Raw genomic sequence first — 11,464 nt, 5'->3', positions numbered from 1 at the left:
TAGTGCTATCCCAGTCTAGTCTCATACACCAGACGTAACATAGTAAACGTAAATCCGGGACACTAAAATGATACTGACAAAAATACAAACTAAACATGTAAAGTGTTGGTCCCATTTTTCATGAGCAGAAATAAAAGTTACCAGAAATTTGTCAAACGCAAAAAAAAATGTGTTACTCTCAAATTTAGTGAACAAATTTGTTTACATCCCTGTTAGTGAGCATTTATCCTTTGCCAAGATAATCAATCCACCTGACAGGTGTGGTATATCGAGAAGCTGATTAAACAGCATTATCAGTACACAGGTGCACCTTGTTCTGGGGACAATAAAAGGTTACTCTAAAATGTGCAGTTTTGTCACCCAACACAATGCAACAGATGTTTTGAGGGAGTGTGCAATTGGCATGCTGACTGCAGGAATGTCCACCAGAGCTGTTGCCAGAGAATTTAATGTTAATTTCTCTACCATAAGCCGCCTTCAACGTCGTTTTAGAGAATTTGTCAGTACGTCCAACCGGCCTCACAACTCCAGACCACGGGGAACCACGCCAAACCGGGACCTCCACATTCGGCTTCTTCACCTGTGGGATCATCTGAGACCAGCCACCCGGACAGCTGATGAATCTGAGGAGTATTTCTGCCTGTAATAAAGCCCTTTTGTGGGGAAAAACTCATTCTGATTGGCTAGGCCTTTCACCCCAGTGGGTGGTCCAGTCTCCCAAGTCTCCAAGGCCCACCCTTGGGGCTGCACCCCTGCCTAGTTATGTGAAATTAGGGCCTAATTAATTTATTTCAATTGACTGATTTCCTTATGTGAACTGTAAATTTGTAAAATTGTTGAAATTGTTGCATATTGCATTGATATTTTTGTTTAGTATGATATGTTACATTTGGTATGGTTACATATAGTGCGAACATCTGGCAACCCAAAAGATGCGAGTTCGAATCTCATCAAGGACAACGTTAGCTAATTAGCAACTGTTTAACTACTTACTACTTTTTAGCTACTTTGCATCTATTTAGAATGTTAGCTAACCCTTCCCTTAACCCTTTAACCTAACTCCTAACCTTAACCCTAAACCCTAGCCTAACGTTAGCCACCTAGCTAGAATTCGTAACATATCATAACATATAAAGCGAACGTCTAGCAACCCAAAGGTTGCGAGTTCGAATCTTATCAGGGATAAATTTAGCATTTTAGCTAATTATCCACCTAGATAGAATTTCATAACGTATAAATGTTTTCAATTCGTAACATATAGTACGTTTTGCCAATTCCTAACATTATACATTTTGTAAATTCATAACGTATAATACGAATATTAATTCATAACATATCAAACGAAATTGGTGATGGACATCCACAAATTAATCCATACCATAGGACATTTAATACATCATAATAGATGAGGTGTCTCAGATTTACATACAGAATAGTCCTGGATTTACATTCAGAATAGTCTCGGATTTACATACAGAATAGTCTCGGATTTACATACAGAATAGTAATACATGCTCTGAGACCAGTTTAACTATCCGGGTCGTTGGGACATCCCTACCCTAAACTCTCAACGGGGATGTCCCAATGATCCCAGATAGTAAGGACCCTCACATAATCTGTCAAAATCATGAATTATGTAATGAACTCATTAGACACAGGCTAAATTCTAAATGTTACTGCAATTTAATCACAAAAAAAAAACCTCTTCTGAGATTGCTTGAAAGTTAGATCGTTTCCCCAATGTTTCTCACATGCTGACCAGACCGGACACATCGCGTGCGCGATAAATGTAGAAAGGAATTATTGCACCCACACTGCTCGCGTTGGCCAAGGGCTAAAATAGAAATCAGTTCTATTTCTGACGCAGATCGCGCTGTAAGTCCTGCCTCTACCATCTCCTCATTGGTTTATAGAAGCAGGTACCCACGTGCCATCTCCTCATTGGTTATACCCACGTGGGTGATTGAAAGACGAAATGTTTTGCCAGTTGTCATGGTAATACTAGTAAAGTGTAGATGCCAATCACCATATAAGTTCAAAGATGAAAAAGCCTGGAAGGAAGAGAGATGACTAGAAAATATTTGGTTCGCCGTTTTATGTGTGGATTAATTGTCGGAGTAGAGGACCTTGTGCATTTCAGGTAAAATAACAACTCAATGTTTATAGCCCAGGACAAATTAGCTAGCAACAGCAAGCTAGCTAAATAGGACAAATTAGCTAGCAAGTGCAAGCTAACTAGCTAAATTGCCATACATGTTTAATGCTTTTCAACCTGTCCCCAAATTAATGTCATTGGTTCAGAGTTTGTTTTGATATTTTAACCTGCGTGTCGTGATCACGTTTGGTGTGGGGGGACAAAATACATTTATGCACGATAGCGGACGATGGCGCGCAGCCCGGTTTGGGTTCCGTGTCAGAGTTCAGTCTGGAACCATGGACAGCAGCCGCCCTGTTCAGCCCAAAATCAATTTCTGTCACAACCTACTTGCATTGGTGCTTCTGAAATCACACAGTTTTACTGCATCATTTTATTTAGATATTTGGTAGATTGTTTTCAATTACCATGCATCGGAAAGTATTCAGAACCCTTGACTTTTTCCACGTTTTGTTACGTTACAGCCTTATTCTAAAATTGATTAAAATGTTGCTTTCCTTATCAATCCATACCCCATAATAACAAAGCAAAAACAGGTTTTTAGACATTTTTGCAAATTTATTAAAAATAAAAGGTGCTTTGTTGAAACATCTTAGGCAGCAATTACAGCCTCCAGTCTTCTTGAGTATAATACTACAAGCTTGGCACACCTGTATTTGGAGAGTTTCTCCCATTCTTCTTTGCAGATCCTCTCAAGCTCTGTCAAGTTGGATGGGGAGCGTCGCTGCACAGCTATTTTCAGGTCTCTCCATGTCATGTGCCTTTTACTGAGGAGTGGCTTCTGTCTGGACACTCTACCATAAAGGCCTTATTGGTCGTGTGCTGAAGAGATGGTTGTCCTTCTGGAAGGTACTCCCATCTTCACAGAAGAACTCTGGAGCTCTGTCAGAGTGACTGATGGGGTCAAATTGGGGTCATGATTGGGTCTGCACCAAATGTTTGATGTATTATAATAATTGATTATGCTTATGTTGTATTAATAGAAGGGGAAGGGTTATAAGACCCCCTCCCCCACTACATTTATAGGGTCCTAGACTACAGATGAACAATATATATATACATTATAAGGTTTAAAATAGTTTTACAGTTCTTTTCTAGTCTCTGCTTCTTATAAAGAAACAGTCTGAGAGATGTGTGAATTATTGCATGGGGTCTGGGAGAAAGCGCTTCAAAGATAAACACAGAACCCTGCAGGGGAGTAGAAGAGATAAGAGACTAGTCAGACATACCTCTATAAATCAAATTGGGGAGTGGACATTGACTGCTGAGACCTTAGAAAACACTGGAACTATTGTATCTCTCTTGCAAGTTTGTATAGCTGTGTATGCATGGGCTTGGTCTGATGAGTAGAAGGTAATGACGTATGCAGTGACGTCACTAGGGCTGGACTTCGGGCTTAATAAAATAACTTGGGACTTTTCCTATATTGCAGAATTCAGGAGACACCAGTTGTATGTGTGATGTTTGATCTTTGACTTCTGTCTACAGCTGTATTTTGATTACAATTGTTATGATTTATAAGTGCACATTTTGAGTGTTCCTTATTTGTTAAGTAAATAAAACGGAGCACAGAAAAACGGTACCAACATGACCATCGGGTTCTTGGTCACCTCCCTGACCAAGGCCCTTCTCCACCGATTACTCAGTTTGGCCGGGTGGCCAGCTCTACATCGAGTCTTGGTGGTTCCAAATTTCTTTCCATTTAAGAATGATGAAGGCCACTGTCTTCTTGAGTACCTTCAATGCTGCAGAAATGTTTTGGTACCCTTCCCCAGATCTGTGCCTCGACACAATCCTGTCTCGGAGCTCTACGGACAATTCCTTTGACCTCATGGCTTGGTCTTTGCTCTGACATGCACTGTCAACTGTGGGACCTTATATAGACAGGTGTGTGCCTTTCCAAATCATGTCCAATCAATTGAATTTACCACAGGTGGACTCCAATCAAGTTGTAGAAACATCTCAAGGATGATCAATTGAAACAGGATGCAACTGAACTCAATTTAGAGTCTCATGGCAGAAGGTGGGAATATTTATGTAAATATACCAAAGGGTCTGAACACTTTTGATCTGGTAATTTATTATACATTTTTATTTTTAATACATTTGTAAAAAATTTTAAAAACCTGTTTTTGCTTTGTCATTATGGGGTATTGTGTGAAAATTGATGAGGGAATTGTTTTTATTAATACATTTTAGAATAAGGCTGTAACGTAGCAAAATGTGGATAAAGTCAAGGGGTCTGAATACTTTCCGAATGCACTGTATATCGACAATACTGTACACTGTCACGGTTGTCGTCGGTAATGGAGGACCAAAACGCAGCAGGTATGTGGATGCTCATCGTGTGTATTTATTTACAAACTAAATGAACACCAAAACGAACTTACGAACAACAAAACAGTCTGGCAAGGCACAAGGCTAAACTCAGAACAATCTCCCACAATTAAACAGACGAACACACCCAACTAATATAGGACTTCCAATCAAAGGCAACACCACACAGCTGCCTTCAATTGGAAGTCCACCCCAATTAACCAAACATAGACATACAACTAACTAGATCAACATAGAAATACGTGAATTTCAAACAGTGCCCAAAAACCCCGGAATACTAAATCAAATGCCCTTACTACAAAAACACCACCCTGAACCACATAAAACAAATACCCTCTGCCACGTCCTGACCAAACTACAATACTAATTAACCCTTATACTGGCCAGGACGTGACATACACGGCATATAGACAATACCGAACACGGCATATAGACAATACCGTACACGGCATATAGACAATACCGAACACGGCATATAGACAATACCGTACACGGCATATAGACAATACCGTACACGGCATATAGACAATACCGAACACGGCATATAGACAATACCGAACACGGCATATAGACAATACCGAACACGGCATATAGACAATACCGAACACGGCATATAGACAATACCGAACACGGCATATAGACAATACCGTACACGGCATATAGACAATACCGAACACGGCATATAGACATTTACATTTAAGTCATTTAGCAGACGCTCTTATCCAGAGCGACTTACAAATTGGTGCATTCACCTTATGATATCCAGTGGAACAACCACTTTACAATAGTGCATCTATATCTTTTAAGGGGGGGGGGGGGGGGTTAGAAGGATTACTTTATCCTATCCTAGGTATTCCTTAAAGAGGTGGGGTTTCAGGTGTCTCCGGAAGGTGGTGATTGACTCCGCTGTCCTGGCGTCGTGAGGGAGCTTGTTCCACCATAGACAATACTGTACACTGTATATCGACAAAACTTGCACCACTTACACCAGGGTGGAGAGGAAAACACCTTTTTAAAAAAAAACTGTAATTTCTAAGGATTCATTCTATATAAAAATAGGAACATACAGCTTGTCACTTCCCCTAAACATTTAAAAAACCTTGGTTGTGTTTCTCTCTCTGAAAAAGCTAAGATGATGGGAATGAAAAGCAATGTTAATTGAATTTCCAAAACACTTGAAGATTCAATTGTGAATGTTCTCTTGGAGAGAGCGTGAGTGTCTACGAAAGGGTGTAAAGGGGAAGTAAGACAAGTACATTAAGACAAAAAGAGGTGCAGGTGTGCTGTGTGAGAGAGAGCTTTAGAGGATCGGTAAATGAAAGCTGGAGTTGTCTGAGCGTTAAAGCACAGTCGCTGGTGGGGTGGGAGAGGGGAGGGGAGGCGTTCCATGCGGGAGATGATGTCACAGGAAACAGGAAGTGACGTTGTGGTTTCTACTTGATGTCTAGCAGGTTGCAGTCTATCTTGTAGTTAACATAAGGGTAGTAGTCCTGCTGGCTCAGGTTCAACCCTGGGATGTCCATAGTGGCCTGTTGGTCAGGGAGGAAGACAGAGAATCAGTACAACACATGACCGCAATGTTATTTTAGAGGGTGTTCGGGGGTTTTAAAATTACAGTGGTGAGGGTGGAGTGGAGAACTAGGATGGATGAGAGTGTCATGACGTTTCCCTCTTTGGGTACAGCGAGCACAGTTGAACCCCCTCCCTCTGCACCAGGCCTTTTCTATGCACCATCCCCCTACCTACCTCCCCCTACCCAGGCTGCTGTGGTCAGAAGGCGGTCGTAAATTCCAAAGGGAATGTCCTGCCTCACAGGCCACAGTTTTGAGACAGAATGGTTTCATAGAGACAAAGGAATTCTTCCACCTCACCGGACGGGGGAACTGAACGACATTTATGTTCTGGAGAAGGTATAAAAGATCAGTGAAGAATCCAGCTACGAACTGATCCGCTTGGTACAATTTTGTGAAACTCATTAGAGACAATATGGCCATATTACCATACTAGCCTCAGCGATGAGACTTACATCTAATGGTTGTATAACATTTATGAATAAGGATAAAGCTATTTGGAATATGTTGAGATGCTATGTACTTATGTTAATGTGATAGTTAAGCTTTGAACAGAGAATTGTATTTAAGTCATCGGCACGCCCCCAGGGACACAGACATGACAAGGCGTCATGTGACAGCCTTTTCTACGTTCAGTATATAAGCCCACCCAGGGTTTCTTTCTGCAGACCAGCTTACCTCGAGAAGAGAGAGAGCCAAGGTTTGACCATGCATTCCTCTACTGAACTTTAACCATACCATGTGGTTAAACTTTTAGACTATCGATACCGACAGAATAATAACAAGTCTTTGATATTAATTACTAGTCTGCAGCTAGAAATTCGGTATCACTGAACGCGAAGACCGACGAAACATCCATTCTATAATGACATTAATGAATGTCGCTTTGAAAGATCCATTCTGAGAGAGAGAGAGAGAGAGAGAGAGAGAGAGAGAGAACGAAACTCTCCAACAAAGATCACGACGACACACTGAGCGTAAATACATATATTGATTGCAATTGTTTCCGAATGAGTGAGCGTTCATGTGCAAAGAGTTAGCATATCAATTGTTAATATTTATCAACTCTGTAGTGCCGTCTCAGCTGACCCTTATCATCCTTTGTTTAACAAGCCGCCATGCCGGTTTAGCCCACTAGGGCACATTCCTTTACCATTGCTTTGTAACGATACCTACTGTTTTGTATCCTTTCTGTGAATTGCTTAGTTTAGTAAATAAATGATTTTAAGACAATTGATGTATGGATGACTTAGTGAAGACTGGGTTCGTGCAGATATACCAAAAATTTACGACGTTTTGGAATGAGACTGGACGCGAGGTAATAACACATCATTAAAACAAGAAGATAATAGATCAGATCTTATAATATAATATATAATGTTATAATATCTGACAGTTATATTAGGAAAATTATAACTGTGTAATCTGAATATTTTCCTTGGTGCCCCAACCTACTAGTTAATTACAGTTACACGATTAATCAGTTAATCGCGTAATAATAATTACAGAGAGTTATTTGATAAACATGTCTTCAAGTGAATGATGTCCAAAGACACGACAAGAGGGTCTGTTAGGTGTGGTACCCTATAGAAGTAGGATGGACGAGAGGGTCTGTTAGGTGTGGTACCCTATAGAAGTAGGATGGACGAGAGGGTCTGTTAGGTGTGGTACCCTATAGAAGTAGGATGGACGAGAGGGTCTGTTAGGTGTGGTACCCTATAGAAGTAGGATGGACGAGAGGGTCTGTTAGGTGTGGTACCCTATAGAAGTAGGATGGACGAGAGGGTCTGTTAGGTGTGGTACCCTATAGAAGTAGGATGGACGAGAGGGTCTGTTAGGTGTGCTACCCTATAATTGTCTTAACCATATAATTTCTAAAATGCTAAACGGCAGTAGCTCAGGGGAATAAATGACAGTAGCTCAAGCAGCTTCCCCGTATGGTATGGTATGTATGGTATGTACATACCATCCGTATGGTATGTAAAAAGTGCCCATCAAGCCAATCCAACTTGTGGGATGGAGGATTCTTTGACGAAAGCAAAGATTGAAGGACACAATTATTAATTCAATTAAAAATCATTATTTATAAGCTTGGCAACGTCTTGACTATATTTCCTATTCATTTTTTCAACTCATTTCATGTATGTTTTCATGGAAAACAAGGACATTTCTAAGTGACCCCAAACTTTTGAACTGTAGTGTATATATATTTTTTACATTGTTTGCAAACAGATATGTGACATGTATTAATGCCAAAATAACATTCAAAACAGGCAAGCCCCCAAACAATATGGGGCTCAAAACATGACTGAAGAGTAGTAACAGCCATACAGTAAAACATATGGCTGAAACTTAGCAAAGTAACAGGAAGTAATTAGTGGTAATTACCTATTATTACACAGCATGTAAACTCACCAACAAATTCCCCTTGCAACTTACATTTTGATGCAAGCACAATCATACATTGGTGTTACTGTCGACAATAAAAAGTCCTCAGAAATGTGCATATTCTCCCTTCGGAAGACCATGACCTGAGTGGGCGGGTAGCAGTATCCAGATGCCCATTTCCAAGCGCTCTGATTGGTTTGGAATGGCAGGGCTCTGATGGGTGAGGGATAACTTAGGTAGAATGAGCAGCCAAACAAACATGACTTTTAAGGGAGTAGAGCTACGGGGCACAGGAGGAGGGCTACGGGGCACAGGAGAAGGGCTACGGGGCACAGGAGAAGAGCTACGGGGCACAGGAGAAGGGCTACGGGGCACAGGAGAAGGGCTACGGGGCACAGGAGAAGGGCTACGGGGCACAGGAGAAGGGCTACGGGGCACAGGAGGAGGGCTACGGGGCACAGGAGGAGGGCTACGGGGCACAGGAGGAGGGCTACGGGGCACAGGAGGAGGGCTACGGGGCACAGGAGAAGAGTTACGGGGCACAGGAGAAGAGCTACGGGGCACAGGAGAAGAGTTACGGGGCACAGGAGAAGAGCTACGGGGCACAGGAGAAGAGCTACGGGGCACAGGAGAAGCATTACGGGGCACAGGAGAAGGGCTACGGGGCACAGGAGGAGGGCTACGGGGCACAGGAGGAGGGCTACGGGGCACAGGAGAAGGGCTACGGGGCACAGGAGAAGGGCTACGGGGCACAGGAGGAGGGCTACGGGGCACAGGAGGAGGGCTACGGGGCACAGGAGAAGAGTTACGGGGCACAGGAGAAGGGCTACGGGGCACAGGAGGAGGGCTACGGGGCACAGGAGGAGGGCTACGGGGCACAGGAGAAGAGTTACGGGGCACAGGAGAAGGGCTACGGGGCACAGGAGGAGGGCTGTGGGGCAAAGGGCTACTTAAAGGTGATTTGGCCATTTCCAAAATAAACATACTCACTTGCCCCCATCCATTCCATTGATAGTTAGCTGAAGTTTATAGTTTATCTTGGCTATTTAAAGAACTCACCCATGGATTACAGTTTATTTTGGCCCAAAGACTACTTTCAGGGTGAGGAACCATCTAACATCAAGTTGTAAAATAGTGAACTATTCCTTTAACAGACAGTCTTCTCTGCATATTTCCAGCCCCATGAATGATCAAATCGATTCATCTTGGCATTAGCGCCTGTGTCGGCACCGGGTGAAAGTTGACTGTATTCGTTTTGGAACAAGGCTGCTTCCCGGGCTTGAGTCAGTTACCACATTCCTACAGCGAAGTCGACTCAAAACAAAAGTGATGTAGGAACACGTGGAGTAATGAGTCGCATTCTGTGTTTTCACATGCAAAAGTGAAGGCGTTTGAGCTTTATCTGCCTTCCCAATGAAAACGAATTAGAAAATTCAAACATTTATTTTATGGAAAAGAGGTGTTGTAGGTTTCTGGACGATGCACCATGCTGCTTTTTTGACCGGAGCGGCACAGATTACTGTTCGATTTATCAGAGCGCTGTTTAAACATTTTTTTTATTAACAAATCAATACAGAAAGTACATGGGGGAACACAAGTATACTGCTCCAAAAAAAAATAAAGGGAACACTTAAACAACACAATGTAACTCCAAGTCAATCACACTTCTGTGAAATCAAACTGTCCACTTAGGAAGTGTAACAGGGTTCCGAGTGAGGAGATGGAGGACTCATCCATGAACGATATACCAGAAATGGACATTGGTGAGAGGACTAGTGTGTGGGTATCAGAACAGACCTCGGGGGAAGCACAGTCGAAACCCCAGATGTGCTGGAAGATGGCCCACTGGCGAGGGACCCTCAGAACTCACCACATTCTGAAGATGCCGCTGGTGGCACAAGCTCCAGCAACAGTCACAGAACCCTTGACCTTGACTCCCCACCGACTGTGGACAGTGACCCACCAGTGGTGGTTGTAGGTGAACAGGTTAAACATAATAACTCTGTTAGGACTGTCAGGTCAGGGGCTGGTCGGGTTAAGAAAACGCCCCAGTGAGACTCATAGAGACTAATTGCAGACACAGAGGGTTTTTCATACAGAATTCATTAGAATACCTGTGTGGGTGTCGGATTAGAATCCAAGTCTGTAGCCCATTTTTTTATTTTTTATTTTTTTCTCGTTCAAGAGACCCCATGGAGGTCATGGGTCTGAGGTCAAGTAGACCAAGGTTTTTCTGTCTGAGGTTCTTATTGTCACTGAGTGTACTGGACATGTAACAGGCATGTTTTTCTACGGGCTCTTTGAATTCCCCTAATTCTCTTTAGAGAATAGTCTTTGCACTGGAATATTTGGTGACATATGTATTGCAAGGTATTGCATACCTCATTTTGTTTCTTTATAGTGTGCAAGTGTAATTCAGCAGGGGAGAATGTAACAGGGTTGGTTATGTTTCCACTTGCCTCTAAAGAAAGGCGTATTTAATGTTCAAGCATTCTTATTGGTTGGTTCAACTCTGATGACAATAAGGTGTGTTGTGATTGGACCCGCTTGCAGATAGGGATGAGATCGCGAACGTCAGATCTCCCCAGTATGAAAATGTGATGCAAGGGGTAGGTCACATTCTGAATACTGTTTTATATTTTATATTTTACAACGTGTACAAGTTTGCTGTAAGTTACTGATTTATACATGTGTGGGTATATGGTACCTGTTAGGGATTGAGGGGCTTTCTGCGATGTGCTTTGGCATATGATTGCTGTAGATAAGTGTGTTAGCTAGCATACACCGTTGTAATGGTCACATAAGCCCACTGCTAACACAGTTGTCTTCATGCTACAGATTTTACCATCGACAGCCATCAGTATCATTAAGCCCTGCACAAGTACCGTGCTGTTTCTCATTTAACAACAGGTATTTACACAGCTTATATTTTGTATTGTATTTTTGTATTTTGTGACCCAGTATGAAAATGTGATGCAAGGGATTTTGCCATCGACAGCCATCAGTATCATTA

The sequence above is a fragment of the Salmo salar genome, chromosome 27, assembly GCF_965601325.2.
Source record: "Salmo salar chromosome 27, fSalSal1, whole genome shotgun sequence".
In the NCBI taxonomy this organism is placed as follows: Eukaryota; Metazoa; Chordata; class Actinopteri; order Salmoniformes; family Salmonidae; genus Salmo; species Salmo salar.
The sequence above is the reverse complement of the archived record's forward strand: the minus strand, read 5'-3'. Positions refer to the sequence as shown.